Source organism: Adiantum capillus-veneris, chromosome 21 (assembly GCF_014529385.1).
Source record: "Adiantum capillus-veneris isolate H3 chromosome 21, ASM1452938v2, whole genome shotgun sequence".
NCBI lineage: Eukaryota > Viridiplantae > Streptophyta > Polypodiopsida > Polypodiales > Pteridaceae > Adiantum > Adiantum capillus-veneris.
In genome coordinates this window covers 73,317,644-73,338,296 of record NC_140951.1, presented here as the reverse complement: position 1 = coordinate 73,338,296, position 20,653 = coordinate 73,317,644, and the positions used below count along the sequence as shown (strand labels likewise).

Sequence of the window (20,653 nt, the reverse complement as noted above, 5' to 3'; positions counted from 1 at the left end):
TATGCTCCCTTCCCCGAAGCATGACTAGTGGGCATAGGTAGTCAAGCCATTGTAGTTTCTTGAGAGAGAGAGAGGGAGAGAGAGAGAGAGAGAGAGACAGAGAGAGAATGCATGCGTACGCTTTGTTGTGGAGGGGGGTTTCTCAATACATAATATTATGGCAAGTGCTTGTAGGGAGAGAGGATTGTTTCAAAAAGAAAGTAATGTCAAGAAATGCCTAAAATTTAGGGAAGCTATACAAGAAGTAGAGTTGGTAGAGCTTATTGCGCAGGTTGGAGTCAATATGGGCAATGTGTGTTTGTAGTCATTGGTTCTAGATTGTATCTTATTGAAACTAAAGATAGATGTTTTTCATGGGTGACTCCATTTTTTCTAGCTCCCAAAAAGGATGGTTTAGCTTACAATCATGACACTTGAGGAAAAAAAGAGGGAAAGAAAAATTTCCTCCACATACTTGACAAGAATAGTGTGAAAACATTAAAGAAATTATTAAGTTTTCAAGACTTTTATAAATGTCATTGAAAGGAACTTTGTAATTTTAAGAAAGGCTACATGTCGGTCACTTAGTTGTAATCAAACCCCTTTTGAACATATGTAATAGTAGCCAAGAGGCATATTTTATTTAATTTTGTAGCGAACCTCACAAATCTAAGTGCACATAGGTAAAACAATTGTTTCCTATATAGTCAAAATGGAATGTACTAGTGAAGTTTACATTTTTGAGCTCTCCTTGGCTTGTTCTTACAACATCTAAACTTTTCATCTTCTCCCCTTGTCTCCCTCCCTCCCTCCCCCCCCCCCCCTCTCTCTCTCTCAAGCTTTGACTAATTTAGAAAAAAACTATTCTAGTGTAGGTGCTCGCCTTATCATTCCATCTACAATACACATAGTCTTCATCGGCCCAGCCTGAAGATATGAAAGAGCACCACATTTGCTATGAATGCCACACACAGGTTTTGATATACTGCAAAAGTGAAAAATGAGTTGGGTGCAAAAGCATCCACAATAATTTGATCAAAAGATCACCCTTGTTAGCATCTCTACGTTCTTGGTTGGAGGATAATGTATCGTGCCCAAAGGGCTTCAACATCTTTCTCTCCCTTCTTTGAGACTCTTACAAGATTGTGCTGCCGAGGATATGCAATAGCTTGGCTCCACTCTTGTGGCTCCCTTTGACCTGTCCATTGTCCTCATGTTAGAGCCTCTTCACTTCCTTGTGGAGTTGTCCCACCTACCCTGATATGCGATGCTCTATTTTGCAGAATGTGAACAAAGTGAAATCCCAGTGTGCACTAGCCTTAGCACCCCACAAGGTATCCACCTCCAAGGGGGTGATTGGGTTGTTGTTTGCTACAACTAAAAACATTGTGCCACTTTGGAAAAGAAAAATATTAGGGTCCCTAGATTCATTAACAGATTTGGTTTTGAAGGGGTTGGGCAAGGAAATTCTAGAAACCGTTTGGAGAAACACTAGCTAAGGCGAGAGGGTCCTCAAGTTCAACCATCATCATTTCACCAACTATAAACAAAACCCTTATAAAAAACACTCTGAAAGAGTTCATGCCGGCGTGGACTCTTTCAGGCATTTCCAAATCCTCTCTCTCTCTCTCTCTCTCTCTCTTTGAGTTTTGAAAAGTCTCTCTCTCTCTAGACTCTCTCTCTCGTTCATGAGATGGCTTGGTTATCATGAGGGCAAACTTCAAACCTACAGTTGCTGAAGTGATCATGCAGCTTTGCCAATATTTAGATGGGTAGAGGCATCCAAGGAGACCTCTCTCTCTCTCTCATCTATTGACTCTACTAAGTGACCTTGCAATCCGATTGACGTTTGCTATGTCTTTTATCCGTGCAACAGAGATGAATATCAAGCTAGCTAGGATGAAAGTTGTTGAATTGCATTAAAGGACAATATTGAGGATCTACACCATATTTATAGCGAGAAGAAAAATACCTGCGCACAACCACACACCTTTACACAACCCACGGAGCCTCCAGCTCCTCGTAAAAAAAAATATTTCTAAAAGAGATGCAAATTCTTTCAGAGAGTTTTTTCTTTTTTGGAGAGAGAGATTGATTCTTATGAGACGTATGAAGTCTAAAGAATCCGATCACCGCGTAAAAATGTGTCTTCTTGTTCCATGTATGCATTTTCCATGCGAATGCTTCCTGTCGATCAAATAACAAATTCAACTGGGTGATTTTATGCGCGTGGTAGGCCCGCCTCAGCTCTCCTTTTGTTTCTTCGTGCCTCATTGCAGATACTTGTTCATCTCGAAGCAGTCTGAAATTCCATGTTAGCCACAAAAAATACATGTTTCATGTGTCAGTGTAGTGTAAAGGATAACATTCTGCATGCTAACGCATTTGCGGTTCTGTTGTGTGGAGAGAGAGAGAGAGAGAGAGAGAGAGAGAGAGAGAGAGAGAGAGAGAGAGAGAGAGAATTCCCTACTAGCTCATTTGAGTACCCATTTTAGACCACAAAAATGGTTCTAGACTTACAAGGAGCATGGATGGCCTATGAACCAGCTTTCCTTGAAGTGTTGCAAGTATTAATTGCAAGATCGTCTCTCTGCAAAGCCATGTTCTTCAAATTGTTGAAACCCTTCTTGAGTGAAGTGGCGTAACCAATATCCCACCCTTGACATCTGTGATGGGTTGCCAAAGAGGAGATAATAATGAATGTTGAAGAGGCTCACGTGACATGCTCAAGATGGTGCTAAGGTTTGGGCAAAGCAGATCCAGCATGAAGGGGCTCAACAAGGCTGCATGTTGGAAGCTGGCTCAACAAAAGAGGCCATGGTAGGCAAGAAGTTGATCTGACATTGCATGAAGTTTGATGACGATCCTAGCTACCTCAATTGAGTAACCAAGAACTAATGACAAACAAAGTGAGAGATAAAAGAGCATAGAATAGACAAACTTGCCCTTCACTCCATCTTGCCAATAGCTACGGGCTAGCTATTGCTTCCCTCCATTCATCATGAGCCGTTGAGCTAGCGACTGTAGCCTTTAGCGTCCGTCCTCTCTCTCTCTCTCTCTCTCTCTCTCTCTCTCTCTCTCTCTCTATAGACATATCTTCTACTGCCTACTTGGTCGGTGCATATTATATTCAATTCATTCCAAGATTCTTCTTGATTCTGTGTCTTCTTACCACTCAAGAAATTTCTCTCGTACCCTTCCAAAAGTGAGAGCGCGGACTCAAACCAACACCATGAAGTGGTGACCCTTGCAATAAAAAAAACCCTCGTCAATTGATCCCTCTGCGCATGGCCGCCTCCTCATCTACCCACCACCCTCATTCCCTACGCATTGCGTCCTCCTCTCCTGCACGTCGACTGCTTGTCTGTTAGCCACCTTTCCTGCACGACTGACTGCTGTGATGTCCGATACCTGGCATCTAATCTCTTTTGATTCCGTGCAATGTCCGTCGACCATCCACAGTATTGCATCGGCTCCTCCCGTCATCTCGCCCTCTTTTGGTTTCCGCCTCTCCTCCTCTTTTGGTTTCCGCCTCTCCTCCTCTGGTTGTCGTTCGTCAGCTTTTACAATCAGCTCTATCGCGCTACTCTTTTTCCGCTTTGCAATTCAACCCCTCTCTGCAAGCTCTTCAACAGTGCACCCTGTTCCGTCACTGCCCTCCTCGCGAGCGCTTGGCCTTCTCTTTGCTCGCTGCTCCCACCGACCCTTAGAGCTCACCTCTGTCCTCAAAGAGCTTCTGTAAGATGACTATTCTCTAAAGTAACTCTTTACCTTGATTATGTAACATCGATCTGGAGAAAGGAGCCAGGTTAGCTATGCCATGTGGCTAGAAATGATTGGCTTCTTTAAATAAAGGCAAGAAGTTCAGAGCGTTAAAAAATATACATGCGAGAGAGAGAGAGAGAGAGAGAGAGGGAGAGAGAGAGAGAGAGAGAGAGGAGCGCTGCAACAATTGACAGCTCCCGGAGAGAGAGAGAGAGAGAGAGAGAGAGAGAGGCAATCGAGGTACTTCCGCCGTCGCCATTGGAAACGGCGTCTCTTGGAATCCACTGATTTCGGACACAACAGGAACAGGGACAAAAAGCTTTAGGTTGTTTTCAGCAGATGCAAAGTGATGGCCTTTGTCCAGATGAAATCACCTATGCGTGCATCTTAAAGGCATGGAAGGCCAGGTAGCTCTGCGCTGTTTTCATAGGCTGTTTTCAGCAGATGCAAAGTGACGGCCTTTGTCCATATGAAATCACCTATGCGTGCATCTTGAAGGCATGGTAGCTCTGCGCTGTTTTCAGAGATGCAAAGAGAGAAAATGCAATCACCTACACGTGCAGCTTGAAGGCATCTCGCATCATGCAAGATGTTGGTGTCGGCAAAAGAGTTCACGATGATATTGTTATTCAGAGGTTGTTGACAAAAAACTTGGTGCTTGGCACTGCCTTATCTATGTGTGGTCGATATGTATGCCAAATGTGGTGCACTTCAAAAATCACACAAAGTGCTTAAGGAGCTTCCTATCCGGAACGTCTTCTCTTGGAGTGCATTGATTGCGGGATATGCACAACAGGAGGTAAAGAGAGAAAATGCAATCACCTACACGTGCAGCTTGAAGGCATCTCGCATCATGCAAGATGTTGGTGTCGGCAAAAGAGTTCATGATGATATTGTTATTCAGAGGTTGTTGACAAAAAACTTGGTGCTTGGCACTGCCTTGTCTATGTTTGATCTATATGTATGCCAAATGTGGTGCACTTCAAAAAGCATAGAAAGTGCTTGAGGATCACTTTCTATGCTTGGCACTGCCTTGTCTATGTGTGATCGATATGTATGCCAAATGTGGTGCACTTCAAAAAACATAGAAAGTGCTTGAGGAGCTTCCTATCCGGAACGTCTTCTCTTGGAGTGCAATGATTGCGGGATATGCCCAACAAGAGCAGGGCCAAAAATCTTACCAATGCAGTAGCAGCAGGATACATTTGCGATAGTAAATAACACATACTTAGCCAACACATTAATCAGTATGTATATCAAGCGTGGTCTACTTGTCCGAGCGTAACAAGTCCTTGACGAGCTGTTGTGCTTCAAAACTGCTTGATATGTAGTTCACGATGATATTGTTATTCAGGGGTCGTTGACAAAAAACTTCGTGCTTGGCACTACCTTGCCTTTGTGTGGTCGATATGTATGCCAAATGTGGTACACTTCAAAAAGCACAGAGAGTGCTTGAGGAGCTTCCTATCCGCAACGTCGTCTCTTGGAGTGCATTGATTGCTGGATATGCACATCAGGAGCAGGGCCAGAAATCTTGGCACTGCTAAATATGTATGCCAAATGTGGTGGAATTCAGTAGCACCTTGAGGAGCTTACTGTTTGAAATGACGTCTCTTGGAATGCACTGATTGCGGGATACCCACAACAGGACCAGGGACGAAAAAGCTCTAGGCCATTTTCAGCAGATGCAAAGTGATGGCCTTTGTCCAGATGAAATCACCTACATCTGCATCTTGAAGGCATGCAGAGCCATGTAGCTCTGCCAGGCTATTTTCAGTAGATGCAATTGTTATTTAGGGGCTGTTAACAAAAAACTTCGTCCTTCCCATTGCCTTGCCTGTGTGTAATCAATATGTATACCAAATGTGGTGCACTTCAAAAGCACAGAAAGTGCTTGAGGAGCTTCCTGTCCGGAACGTTGTCACTTGGAATGCATTGATTGCGGGATATGCACAATAGGAGCAAGGCTATAAATCTTACGAAGACAACATGCCAGAATGCTTACCAAGGTAGCAGGACGCATTTGCGATAGTGGGTTACTTGAAAATAACACATACTTAGCCAACATGTTAGTCAGTATGTATGTCAAGCGTGGTCTACTTGTCCGAGCGCAACAAGTCCTTGACAAGATATTGTGCTTGGCACTACTCGATATGTATCAATATGTATGCCAAATGGGGTGCACTTCAAAAGCACCTTGATGAGCTTACGTCTCTTGGAAAATGCAATGATTGCGTAATACCCACAACAAAAGCAGTCCAACAAAAAGCTCTAGGATGTTTTCAGCAAATGCAAAGTGATGGCCTTTGTCCAGATGTAATCACCTACGCGTGCATCTTGAAGGCATGCAGAGCCAGGTAGCTCTGGGTTGTTTTCAGCAGATGCAGAGAGATCAATTGCAATCACCTACACGTGCATCTTGAAGGCATCTGACATCATGCAAGATGAGCAAAAGAGTTCACGGTGATATTGTTATTCAGGGGATGTCGACAGAAAACTTCATGCTTGGCACTGTATTGGTTGACATGTATGCCAAATGTGGTGTAGTTTATAAAGCACAAAAAGTGCTTGCTATCTGGAATGTACTCTATTGGAATGCACTGATTGCGGGATATGCTCAACAGAGGTAGGGCCAAGAAGCTTATGCAAAGAGAGGGCATCTATCCAAATGCAATTGCGTACTCTTGTATCTTCAAGGCATATGGCAAGATGCTGATATGGGCAAAGGAATTTACGATGATATTGTTAGCCAGGGGCTGTAGAAAAGAAATGTTGTACTTGGCGCTGCCTTCGTTGACATGTATGCTAATGTGCTATACTTCATACAACACTCTTTGTATGCACACAGACACTCCACACACACACACCCCCTGCGCACACACACACTCGATTCTCTCTATGCATCACTCGCTTCATTTTCACAGGGCAGAGCAATATCCTCTACACAAGCAAACATCTAGAGGAAGAGATGACTCTTTCTTTTGTGATCTCGCTTAAAGACTATGCTAAGAACAAGGGTTTGTACCAAGGCGTCATGATACATTCTGATATTTGCGATAGTGGGTTACTTGAAAATAACACATACTTAGCCAACACATTAGTCTGTATGTATGTCAAGCGTGTGGGACTTGTTTGAGTGCACCAAGTCCTTGACGAGCTTTGGACTTTTTTAAGCAGATGGTAAGCGAGCAAACACTATCACCCATCACCCACATGTGCATCAAGCTCTAGGCTGTTTTCAGCGGATGCAAAGCATCCCTCTTTTGATGCAATCGCACGCACAACAGCAGCAAGGCCAAAATGCTCTAGGCTGTTTTTAGTGGATGCAAAGAAAGGACCTCTCCTAATGCAATCACACAAGCGTGCATCTTGAAGGCACGTGGCTCTATGCAAGATTCTCTTGAAAAGAAATGTCGTACGGCATTGCGTTGGTCGATATTTGTGCCAAATGTGGTGCACTTCAGGAAGCACAAAAAGTGCTTGAGGAGCTTACTATTTGGAATGGCATGCACTGATTGTGGGATATGCACAACAGGAGCAGGATAAAAAAGATAGTGCTTAATGAGCTTCTTGTCCGAAACGTCGTCTCTTGGAATGCTCTATGCAAGATGCTGATATGGGAATAAAATTCACACTGATATTGTTAGTCAGGGGTTGTTGAAAAAGATTTCATGCTTGACAATGCCTTGGTTGACATGTTTGGAAAATGTGGTGCACTTCAAAGAGCACCAAAACTTGTCAAAAGCTTCCTGTCTGGAGTGTGGCCTCTTAGAACGCACTGATTGTAGGATTTGCCCCACAAGGACAGGGCTAGAAAGATCTAGTTCGTGTGCAACATATGCAAAGCGATGGCCTCTCTCTTAATTGTGGGATTTTCTCCAAAAAGGGTAGCACCAGAAAGCTCTAGGCTGTTTTTAGCAGATGCAAAGCAAGGGCTCCTGGAGAAAGATGTCATGCTTGTTCGTGTTTTGATCGATATGTATGCCCGATGGGGTGTCCCAAAGACTGCAACTTTGTGTATGTGTGTGTGTGTGAGCATACGGATAGAAAATAAGGCAGATTCAACATACCCATTAAACATACCTTGAAACCAAGTACATCATAAGTAGCACAGGTAATGGTAGGCGTGATAGAAAAAGTGAATGCGACAGTCAACATGTTTGCAGAAATCGCCATATGGATGCCGATGGTAGAACATATACTATTGAAAAAGTGGCGGAACAATGTAAGGAGGGACTAAAAGCAGATCCATCCAAGATTGTGCGTTGATCCACACGACCAATAATAAAGGTAGACTTATATTCTGTATTTTTATTTCCTTTATGTGATCCCAAAAGTACTTAGATTGCATCATGTATACGTTAAAGCAATGAATTTACCTCATTTTCATTCAAAAGATTGTAGATGAAGGTGACAAGGGTTGAAGAACTTTTATGATGCCCAACAAAAGGACATATGGACAATACACAATGGCATGGCAAGGTGGAATGATACATGTCTTCATAAAACATCGGTAATGAGTGCTTCCTCATAAAGCTAGTAATTTCACAATAAGAAAGTCTCTCCAACACTGGAGGAGAATCATAAGTCTCCCTTCAACACTGAAGGGAATAAAAGTGGCGGGGGAAGGGCACGTTCCCTACGGTATTATTATAAATGTGGAGAATGGTGCCAACTCCACACCATACATACTTAAGGTTTTTTCTTTTTTTTGTGGGCACAAGCATCGTAAATGCACGAAATGCATCTCTCTTTGTTCTAATTATAATGTGCAAACTTTCATATCCACACATCTTCTACTGCAAAATCTCATTTGTGATGCGAGGTCATAGAGTTTTTGGCGAAAGCTTCGAGGAGAGATGCTATGAATATTTTTGAATAAGAGACGATAGGAGGTGAAAGGTACAACATTGCTCCTCTTGTTTAATTCACACCATTTTCACAGCAAATCAATCAAGGCATACTAGTTGAAAGAACGTGCACTGGTGCGAGCTCTTTCAAAGAGTTTTGTTTTTTTGGAGAAAGAGAGTAGTAGGTGGAGAGAGATGATAGACGAAGAGATGGTGCTGTGTCTCGGGAGGGGCGGCCGGAACTGCTTATGCGCTAGCTGGATTAAAGGCTTCACTAATGAACACATCAATCTGGTGTTTAGCCCCTACAGAGTCATCACCCAAGGCACCCGGAAGAGGCGGGAATTGAGGTGTCAGAGTGACGTGGAGAGAGAGTAGGGGGTTATACCAGCTAGAAGTTATTCAGAAAAAAATGGAATCATGCAAGATGCGTCCAATGGGTAAAGTCGAAGCCTTATGGAGGGTGTTGGGCGACAGAGCAGAAGATGTGCAGAGTCCACCATTGCCTTTTTTTCTTTTGTATCTACTTCCCATGAAAGCAAGTCAGGGTGTTAGGTGGAGTGGCTATGGGAGCATATCATAAGGTCGATTTTGCATTTGTGAAGGTTCGAATCCATGTCGCTCTTTTGTCAGTGTAGTGTATCCTTGAGATGAAAGAAAGGGAATCTTGGTCGATAATTGAATAAACCTGCGAGGCTACTAGTAGAGAGAAAGAGAAACATCTAGATGCCAGGAAAATCTCATGGCCCTCCTTTTCTCGCCTATTGCGCGCTATTCACTTGTTGACAATGACATGAAAATATTTTTCCCGCAACATTACATATAAAGACGTTGACGATGTCTTGCATACTTCTCTCTACATTCTTTGAGAGCCACTAGCATTATGTGATCTTCTCAGTGCCCAACATTCGCTCTACTGGCGTGGGACAGGTGCAAGTAATGTGAAACAAAAGAGGAGGCAGCAGGACATGGGGTACTGCACGACGACGAAGACAATACAAGAGAAGCATGTCATCTAGATAGTGGGAAAAAATGGGCTTGCAACCGGGCTCCATTGATGGTGGTTGATGTTGACAAGGCAGCAATGCAGTTTCAAAGGACAATATGGCAGATAAATTTCTAGATTTGTTGTAGTCAAGTGAACAAGCTCGTCTTGACGGTGAGACCCGTGGCTCTTAGATTATTTCCTTCCCACCCACCATGGTTCAAGGCGGGCATTGAGGACGAAGGACTATAAAATCTTAGAGAGAGAGAGAGAGAGAGAGAGAGAGAGAGAGAGAGAGAGAGAGAGAGAGAGAGAGAGAGAGAGAGAGAGAGGTTCCTCCATAATATGTGTGTTGGTGTTCACGCTTTGGCTTCATTATCATGAGAGCTAAGTGGAAGAAAAAACAAACGTGGTGGTTGAAGACTAGAAAGAGAAGAGATATGAGGGCACACATCGAAGTAGTTAGGCGTGGTCTCTCGAAGTGCAGAGACTTTTTTGAGTACTTGCAAATTTTCATGGAGATTTTCGAGGCTCACATTTTGTCCATGCTCGATATTTTTTTGCATCTAATGCAGTGTTAGGGAAAAATCAATTTCACAAACATACAAAACTCCCTTCAGGATAGATTCAAAGAGGATTTTTATAAAATAACTAGTATTTTACTCTGATTTCTTATATTTTTCAAGCGGATTTTTTCCTTCTCCTCTCACATCAACCGATTATTTTGATTTTTTAACCGGCCCAAGGACAAGTTGAGGCACACTATTCCCAAACACTAATCTGTTGAAAACAGATCGGTTTTTGTCCTAATGATAGTGATACTGTTTCTCGTTTCTTTTAGGGGGGAGAGAGAGAGAGAGAGAGAGAGAGAGAGAGAGAGAGAGAGAGAGAGAGAGAGAGAGAGAGAGAGAGAGAGAGAGAGAGAGAGAGAGAGAGAGAGATCTAAGCATCTTCTCTCACTTAGTAGCGTTCTTCCTGGTGGGTGGACATAATCTTCCACGTAGCAAGATTTCCATACCAGCTTATCTTGAGCAGACACAAGCTCAAAACAAACTAAATTTTTCTGCAAAAAAAGAGTATGGAAACTCCACCTTGTTGAAACTATCGTTCCAGATGTGAAGAAGGCTCTTGTACTAACTTTTAGAGTAGGGCATGGCTTTGATCTTCACATAATGGAGCCAAATTTTCCTCTTATAATTGCCGGCGCCATGAATATTCAACATGACCAAGGATGTATTACATATTTCAACGGTGATGTGCATGTCATTGTGTGCTAGATGATATGTCCTTTTGGCATCTGCCAGATTTTTCCTAACAATGATTCAAAATGGAAAGGAACCGTATCTTCAGTCTTTGTGAAAGAAGCTACTCAATATTTGATGCATGAAGCGAGATATACTATGGCCAATTTAGATGCCACCCTCATATTACAAAGGCCAAAGTGGAGTCCCCATAAGGAGGCCATAAAGTCGAAGCTCTGTGAGCTTCTTGGCATAGATCCTTTAGTAGTTGATGCTAAGGCCAAAACTCACGAAAAGTTCGATAGCTTGGGAGAGAATCGTAGCATTATTTCCCACACTATTATGTTATTGATGAAGAAATAAGAAAACAATATATAGTAAAGATTTGTAGGCTTTGATTGCTACTGGTGTTTCTACCAATTAATTATTGATTAAGCAATGATTCAGAGAGAGAGAGAGAGAGAGAGAGAGAGAGAGAGAGAAGAGAGAGAGGGGCAAAAGAGGAAGAGGAAAAGACGTTTTAACATCATAGGAACATTCCACAAGATACTTCATATCTCTATCGACAAGTCTTGAAGTGCTTCTCTAAAAGGAAGGTAAGGGAAGGGGAGAGCCTGAGAGAGACGTGCCTTACGAGAAAGAACTCCGAGAGATTTAATGACAATCACATGATATATGTGTTAGTAAATTTGTGTCTTCTTTCACACATAGCACGCTTTTGAAGATGCCTTGCACTTGCTGGTACTCATACTAATAGTAAAGTCGATCATTAGACTTGTATTATGGTGACCTAACTTCAGAAGATGGTCCATTTACTTTTAGAACTTTCAGCATGAAGTATCTCTAAGTTTCCAAAAATTATGTTTTTGCTAGCAATGGTGTTGACATTTATTGTTTGGTTTCAAATAAATCTCTCTCTCTCTCTCTCTCTCTCTCTCTCTCTCTCTCTCAAATCACTTAATAACCATGCTCGCTTTTGAGCTTGCTCGAATAAGTTCGCTCGATGTTTGGTAGAACTCGTAAAAATGGCTTGAAAAATAAAAGTAGATCCATAATCCTCCTCTAAAATGCATTCCAAGTTTGAGTAAGAAAAACGACCTTTGAAATAGTGTAAAAAGGGAGAATCCTTTTCTTAAGAAAAACATATCACACAGACAATCTCTATCAAGTGAGGCTTTCACTTTTCACAAAAAAATTAGATTTTTGAAAGGGATGATCTTTTTTTTTTTTGCAAAACTCACAAAAGTGAGTGATTGTTATATTAAAGATATCAAAAAAATTACAAGGTAAGACTTGCTCACAACTCAAGCGAGGGCATCCACAGTATCATAGAGATACATAAGAGTCCAAAGTACAACCGAGAGCCAGAGGTGCCACAGACTCAGGTAAGCTCTAGCTTGTTCGAAAAACCTTAATGGACCAATGCCATTCATCTAGGTCCTTTCTTTTACCAAATGGGACAATCCATTCCTTGCTTTCTTGCCCCATCTCCAAGAAATTGGTACACGAGAAACTATTCTTGAAGACCCAATAGTTTTGGCCTTCCAAATTTTCTTGAAGTAGCAAAATCTAACAATTCGCATGCAAATCAATAAAACTTGGCTTTTCATCCCCATCCCTCCAAAGATCAAGTTGTTCTTGAAGAAACCAATATTCCAAGTCTTTTGAACCCATTTGCATGTCTTCCCTGCTAGCCCAGACACTCCTTGAACAGGTGAACAAGGTCCTAGCTATCCATTTTACAACCGAAGCATATATCAAATCCAATCCCTCTTGTGGCAATCTTCACTCCAACCAGAGGCTAGAGAGGACAAAGGGATGGTCTTTTTTTAAACAATCTGAAAGTCACAATGGCCTGCATAAGAGAATGAGAAAGAGAGTACATGAATCACTACACAATGCATTTCTTTATTAGCTTTCTAAGACAATGGGACAAGCAATAGCCACAGGCTCAGTGGCTGGCATTTACAAAGAACATATGGAACCCTCAATTACCCTTTTCAATGAAGATATTTCTGTGGAAGTTGTTATGGGGGGCCTTGCCAACAAATGACAAGATCTTAGCTCGAGGTATCAGCTTCAATAGGTGTTCAGGATGCAAAACTGCTAGGGAGGACCTACCCCACTTATTTTTGGAGTGCTTGGGGTTTAGAGTCTTGGAAGGTAAGATTTGCAAATGGATCCAAAGGACGTGCAAGGTTGGGTTTTCCAAGAATGATAGCTAATTGGTTTTGATATGTACTCAAGTTGTTAGATTCTGCTTCTTCCACCATATTTGGAAGGTCAAGAATGATGGATTGTTGGTCCATGATCTCTCGGTGGCTAGCTATGCAGAGAGATTATCCAAAATATCAGGGAAAATATTTTTGGGATTGGGAAAAGCGAGACCTCTCACGAGTGGACTTGGGTAACTCTTGCCGTCAGATTTGTTTCAACTTGATGTTTGTGGGATTGGGGTTACTTAGGATCATCAATTTACTTTGGAATATATGTATCCATGGCTTGAATTGAGCATGGTGCTGAGTGATGTAATGGTTTTCTCTTATTAATATAACCTCTCACATATTGTAATATAACCTCTCACATATTGTGAGATTTGCAAAAAACAAAAAGAAGAAGAAAGGAGCTACGCATGCATTTGAGTTTTGCATGTGAAGCATATATTTCTTTGCTTTGTCATTTGTGAGCCTTATAAATATGATCACTCTATTTGCTCTACTTGAGGCCTACTCACTCTCCTCCTCTCCATTGCATGGAATCTTTGCAAATTTTGCTCTTCCATCTATTGTGGTAGTTGCAAACTCACTGCCCACATGCAAATCGAACCATAGCTAGCACTCACAACCTGAGAAAAAATGTTTGTGCTAACCAATTGACGCCAACAGTTATGACATTTGTAGAGTAACAACTCAACAATAAAAAAAAAGATATGCATTGTTCTCTCTTCCCCCTAGCTTCAATACGTAGCGCTCTCGCACCCGGTGTGGCTTACACAACAGGACATGCTAGCATAGCTTCGTACTGCCTTTTCCTTCCTTTCCACAACCCACCACCTACCCCCCCACGTGTCTTGGTCCCCTTTCTCTTGCCATATATGGGATCCCTTCAATAAAAAAAAGAGTGTTTCTCTCTTGTTGCCACCTTGTGCGGTCACCTGGGTTGCATTTCCTAGCCCCCCACTTTCCCCTTTTAATCCTTGAAGGATCTGACAAGTTTCGTGTAAAAAAAATGTTTGGAACACCTAGTCACTCTACTTTCCTTTTTCTATTAGCTTGAATCTTCACAAATCCTTTCAAGAGATTCCTCACTTTTCTTCCTCGTTGGAGTAAAAACTTTGATCGAGGAGCTAGAATTGAACTTCCACGCGTCGCCCTTGACAATGAGGTCATTCTACGTTGACTATTCTAGTTCGGGCGCTTTGTTTTCAATTGTGTGGACCCTACATTACAAAAAAAACACTCTTTCCTTGATCCCCTTGCCCCTCTTGCCTTGTCTTGCCATGCGACCCTCTTCCCCCATCTTGCCATTTGACCCTTAATGCATCCAGCAAGCTTACACACACTGCCCTCTAGGCCATCTATTTCCAAGGATGGTTGCCAAATCTTTATGATGGGTTTTTGTATATCGATACCTTAGAATCCTTTGTGGTTCATGAAGTATCTTTGGTGGTTCTATTATGTTGACCAAAATCTTTGGAAAAACTACGTTCTTCAAGTGGTGAAGTGATTTCTTTAGTTTACTAACGTGGAAGATAGGGTGAGCTTGAGAACTCTTTGGTAACTAGAGTTTATATGCCACATCCCACTCTTCTTAAGGACTTTAAAGAGAACACAATATATTTTTAAGGACTTTAATGGGACCACAATATCTAAGGGAAAATTTGTCACACTTTTCCATTTTCATGGCTTTTGACTTTGTAGGAACTTTTAGGAATACAAAGGTAACTTTTATTTATCCTTTATCACGTCTTAGCACGATCTTGTGCACTACGAATGATTTTCTTTGTTTTCGAACTTTGACGATTTAATCGATTTCTTCGTAGAAATAAACTTTTCCATTTGGTTAACATGTCCACTACCACCCACACTGAGTCATTAATGCTTTTACATTTTTCTTGAGGAATCTCCAAAGGATGGAGTAGTCCCCCAACCTTGAGATTAGTGCATAGGTTTTTAGAATCCCCAGATGACCCACACTTGGACTACTGTGACTTTTTAAAAGAATGCGCTCTCGAAAGTCACCAGTAGTTGGTACACACACTCTATCCTTGTAGAGTAAGTAATTGTCATCGATGGAGTAATTAGTATAATTCTCCCCTTACAAAGTTTATCACCCCCATCTTCATCATAGCTATCTGGCTCCAAAGTATCCCTCAAAGGCTTGATTAGTCTTGCTCCGCTACTCATTACATCTAGAGCCAATCTCTCTGGACTAGCACTAGGTGCCAACGAGTGGAGTGGCCATGTTTGTGAAGTGGTGCGATCGTGCATAGCACCCCATATCTCTGTAAAAAATGGATCATGCTCATATAAGCCACGGAGTGACTCCAAGAACTTGTTCTTGAAGATTGTGAAGCTTAATTTATTACTTTGCGGCATGCGAATAAGTGCATCTACCACTATGCTATATTTATCTAGTTGGTAACGTATTTGAAGGTCAAACTCCTATAGGATCTCCACCCACCGAGTTTTTCTTCCCTTCAATTCATTCTGACATGAAAGCCATTTCAAATTTTCATGGTCTGTCCAAACGTCAAAAGTGGCACCATATAAATAGTGTCTCCACTTTTTAAGTGCATGTACTATTGATATTAACTCTCGCTCATAGGTCGATTAGTTACGATGTGCACGATCTAACCTTTTACTTTCAAATGCAATTGAGTGTCCCCTTAAATATGAGTGTGTTTTTAAGACAAACGTCTCATTTGGATCAACTATCCTCAATATAGGTGCAACTACTACTATAATCACCTTAAGCTTTTCAAAGATTTTCTATTGGGATGCCCCCCCAACTTATATTTTTACTTTTTGATCTCAATTGATTTGTCAATGGGAGTCCGATCTTTGCATAGTCCTTCACATATTTTCGGGTAGAACCCTTGCATACTAAGAAAAACATAAAATTCATTAAGATTTCTTGGCACTGATCACCTGAGAATAGCTTTCACTTTCTCAAGTTCCATCTGTATTCCCTCTGCAAATATAATGTGACCACAATAATGAATCTCGGACTCAAAGAAATCACATTTTCTTTCCTCACAAATAGTTTATGTTTTCTCAATAACTCAAAAACTATACGTAAATATTTAGTGTACTTTTTTAGACTTACTATAGACTACTAGGTCTCCCCAATATGGGAAAATTAAAAATCCTTTCCAAACATCTTAAGTGCATAAGTGAAGGGTGATTTTAAGAAATGAAAAGACACATGAAGGTGGAAAGTCAAAAGATTTTTTATGGCTATATAAAGGTGGTAGAGTGAAAATTACTACATTTGTCTTTCCTCTAGAGTGTCTTTGCACTAATGTAGGTAGTGAATAAATTTTTGTTGAAGCCCATAGGGGAGGCTCAATCAAAACTAACTCAAAACTATTCATAAGTGTCATAAATGTTGTCGGTGCATTGGCTAGGGCCCAAACAGCATAACCAAGACTCAAAATGTCCAAAATGGGTTCTAAATGTTGTCCTTCTTCTTTACCTGAAGAATAGGTGATGTCCACAGATTAGAACTAGGCGCCTTTGTTCAAGTATTCCGTCAAATATTTTTTAGCTTCTTGTGCCTCGAAATGACTTAATTTATCAGTAGGTTTACTTGTAGGTTTTGAACCTGACGCAACATCGATGCCATGGGCTACTTCTTGAGATGGTGGCAAGACATTTGATAAATCACCACACCACAAAACACATCAGACTCTTAAAAATCCTCTAATGAATTCATTAAAGCATCTACGTACTCTTTCTTAAGGGTCTTTTTTGTCTTGGATTTTCATTCTAGAATCGTATGCATGCCAAACAATGTTCTGAAATAGTGGGTCTCATCTAGGCAAGACAAGACACACTAAGACTACCAGGTTCAAAGTCAATCTTAAAAGCTATCGATCTCAATAAATAGCATCATCAAGTCAAAGGCAAGATGTTGGATATTTTGTCCAAGCTCATAAGAGCTTATGGCATGATGGCAAGCAATTGCAACCCAATCAAAAATTTGCTACAACAACCTGGTATATGAGCACAAATTTCAAAGCAATTTTCTTTTATTGTCTAGTGTCATAGATTTATTATCTTTTGTCTGCTTTCAAAACAATCATATAATTTTCAGTCAAAGCCTTCTTTTAGCCTATAAATTGTCAATAACTGCCATGAAACATTTGTACGGGGGTTAGACACTGCCACACATAAGTGGTAAGACCTCCCAAAATCCCAAAAGTTATATGTTCTCAATTTATCTATTGTCCCACTTCTTGTAAGGTTATTGGGTAAACCTTAAACCCAAGGTTTGGTAGTGAACCAAAAACTCCATTAGTCGGTAGCTTAACAATAGCACCAGGTTATGGGTGCACCAAAACCCTTGGTTGTGAGAGAACCTAAAACTCACGGTTCATGAGTACACCAAGAACTCAAGGTATCATGAGAGTGGTTTATCTAGTTTGGGCTTGAGGGGGGGGGGGTTGTTAGGATTCAAGCCCTTGTCAATGTCATATACCCATGGGAACAAGCCTTGAGGCATGTAGAGGAAAGTCCAGTTCTAGTGGAGTGTGCATGTCCAAGGCTAAACTATATATATTTTAAAAGGATTTCACATAAAAAATTAATTAACAACGTGTTCTTTCTTTTTTATTGTGTCGAATCTCTCTCTCTCTCTCTCTCTCATCATCTTTGTATGCTGCTCCAGCAAGCCATGGATCCTCATAGGAATCACCCTCCCTAGCTCCGCACCTTACAAAAGCCTCAATACCTTGCGGGGTATGTGAGCTTCGCTCACACCAGTCTTGTAGCGTGCTTCTTTGCACACGGGAGAGGAGGTAGCATGTGTATGTTCATTGTAGTATAGTACGCAATTGTTGATGCATGCATGGATGTTCACACTCCATGCGAAGTTCAATGACATACGACCTTGCCCATCGACGATCCAAAGGCATGTGGTGATATTTAGGAAGCATTTTGCCCATCAAAATACAACAAAATAGAGAATTAATACAAATTCAATGGGCAACGAAGAAGAGAGTGCAATTTATCAAAAACCATAAATAGAACTTACCCAAGGAGTGCATCTACACGTGCATTGTTCCAACCAAATTTTTCTTACAAGTTGAGGACTTTCAATGATGCTTGGAGCTCTGAGTACTGTGAACCATTGTAAAGAGGTGTTTGGGCACTCAATAGCAACCTGTCTTGCGTTGCTTATGCGTGTTGAGTTCATGGTCTACAATCCTCCTCACAAATGTTGGCTTCATTGCCAACAACTCATCCACCATGCTGAACATGTGCTCATCCTCAAACTCGAAGTGTCCCTAAGACGTGTGTGAAGGATTTGTCAAAGTAGAGCTAGTGCCACAATCACCACATGCCATGCCTTCCCTCAGTAGCTCTTGATGTTGTCTTTCATCCTTGCATGCCAGAGCACCACCACCAAACACATATCAATGGGGTGGATCCTCAAGTGAGGGGGGATGGCGCTCCCATCTACTTAAGTGCTTTTGCGAGAGATCCAAACCCCTCATTCTTCACATGCTCCAAGGCAATGCACTTCAAGCAAGGGATTGCCCTTTTGCACTTGGCGCAAGAACAAGGTAGTTTGTCCTTCAACCATCTCTTGCATTCGGGGCCATTTGCAGGGTCACGATTAAAGAAATAATAAAAAATGCAATGAGTAGAAAAAGAAAGAGAAACCCGTCCGGTGCTCTATTTTTGCGTAGCGAAGACACAATGTTGTAAGAAAATGGTATATTTTTTAAAACATTGTGTTGGCCGTATGCATTCCTATCTAACGTCTTCGTTCGTGTGTTTAAACAATCAAAAGAGGTGGTTTTTTATATATATACAAGAGATTAATTATGTTCTTATCTAACATCATCGTTCGCCTGTCTAAATAATCGAATTCAACGGGCTTCTTTCTTCATTAAGCTCAAGTGGTAAAATAGGACTATGTGCCTCTTGGTTAGCTGCATTTTTGTTATGATTGTAAGCTTTACATAGATTCAAGGCTCTCCTTCATTCTCACTTGTCTTTTGCATATCTTGTTCACAGCTCAATGGCCGTACTAACAACAATGTAGAGAATATAGTAAACATGCGCCTCAATAAGGTCCGGTAAGGACGGCTCGTTGGTTCTTCCAATGTTTCCCTAGGGTCTTGGTTTTACTTGTCTTCATTCCCCATTTGCATGAGTCAGTTTGAGTGAAGGATTGCTTTGGTTCAACATGCTAATGCGTTGTTGAGTACCCTTTTTTATTAGCCTTCCAACATAGGTTATCAGCCTACCCTTAGTAAAAAAACGGGATCACTGAAGGAAAGACAAAGGAAGGAAAGGAAAGAAAATGAAGTGAACATAGAAAAATTCAGATGGGGAGGCTTGGCTTAATGAAATAAATTCCCCATCCCCTATTCATTCAATGAATCTCTTTCATTGTTTCCCAAAATCTATGGCAGTTTATTCCAAGCCAAGACAGTGTGCAGGGGGCCTTGAGCTACGAAAGGAATCCTTAATTTATAGAAAATAATATGTATGTTAACCCTCACGCACATTCCTATCACCTAAGATGGACGGATGTCGTATTATTTATTTGGTAGAGTTAGGTACCGGGCTTGTCGGTCCAATAGGGATTAGTTGGCTAAGCATGGGCGCCTAAGTGTGAATGGGGCGAGCTCATATAAAAGTCAACTAAACCTAAAATTCACTCATTCTCTCATTTGTGCAATTGAAGAGTGCTCTTGCTCCATCTCCATCTTCTTCTTCTTCATCTCCTTGTGTGTGTGTGTATGCATGAGAGAGAGAGAGAGAGAGAGAGAGAGAGAGAGAGAGAGAGAGAGAGAGAGAGAGAGAGAGAGAGAGTGCGATCGATCATTTCAGCAGCACGACGGCGGCGAAGCGATTGAGCGTGGTGTAGATGCATCTCCCTCTTCTTCGCGGCAAGGAATCCTCCATGCCAGCAAGCATAGAGCCGTGAGTGACACACCATCGTTTTCTTTGAGCTTACTAGTTTAGGCTATTTGCGTGCTTGGAGCCATTTGTGGCTCACACACAGTGCATTGGCAAGTTCCTTGCATTGACACGTGCGATAGACGCGCATATTTTTGGCGCCGTTGCCGGGGAATGCAATGCACTAAGATTGAATGGCACTCTGTGCTTCTTTTGTGGTGCAATTTCAATTGTAGGAAAGGTAGGGAAGGAAGGTGTGTGTGTTGAGAAGAAGGATTTTGTTTTTGCTACTGTGTATTTCTTTGTTAATGGAGTTTTGAAAGGTACTGTGTTTTCTCTGTGATAAGGTGTTAGTATTAAGGTTGTTAGTTCTATGTAATGCAAAGTACAGTAAGTAGGAAGTAGATCTGTTAGAGCTAATGAAGTGTGTTAGTGTGTAACAGTAGGTGTATTAGTTGTAAGTAGGTAGGTAGAGTATGTGTGTGCTCACGTGCAGGCCGCGTCGACCTTATCCCAAAATAAATAAATAAATAAATAAATAAATAAATAAATAAATAAATAAATAAATAAATAAAAGGTAGGATTGGGATCGGGAATATCTCCCAGACCCAAGCCCAAGCTCACGCTCAGGCTCAGGCTCTCAGTCGCCCTTTAAAATTACGTATTTTAGCTTCACACGTAGCTAAAAATCAACTT

The 20,653-nt window shown here is 41.4% G+C and overlaps 1 pseudogene; it reads left to right on the top strand.

Annotated features, from left to right (window-relative positions):
* The first annotated feature begins 3,379 nt into the window (after positions 1-3,379).
* LOC147431152 (2-C-methyl-D-erythritol 2,4-cyclodiphosphate synthase, chloroplastic pseudogene) lies at positions 3,380-11,183 on the top strand (annotated as a pseudogene).
* The last annotated feature ends 9,470 nt before the right edge of the window (positions 11,184-20,653 follow it).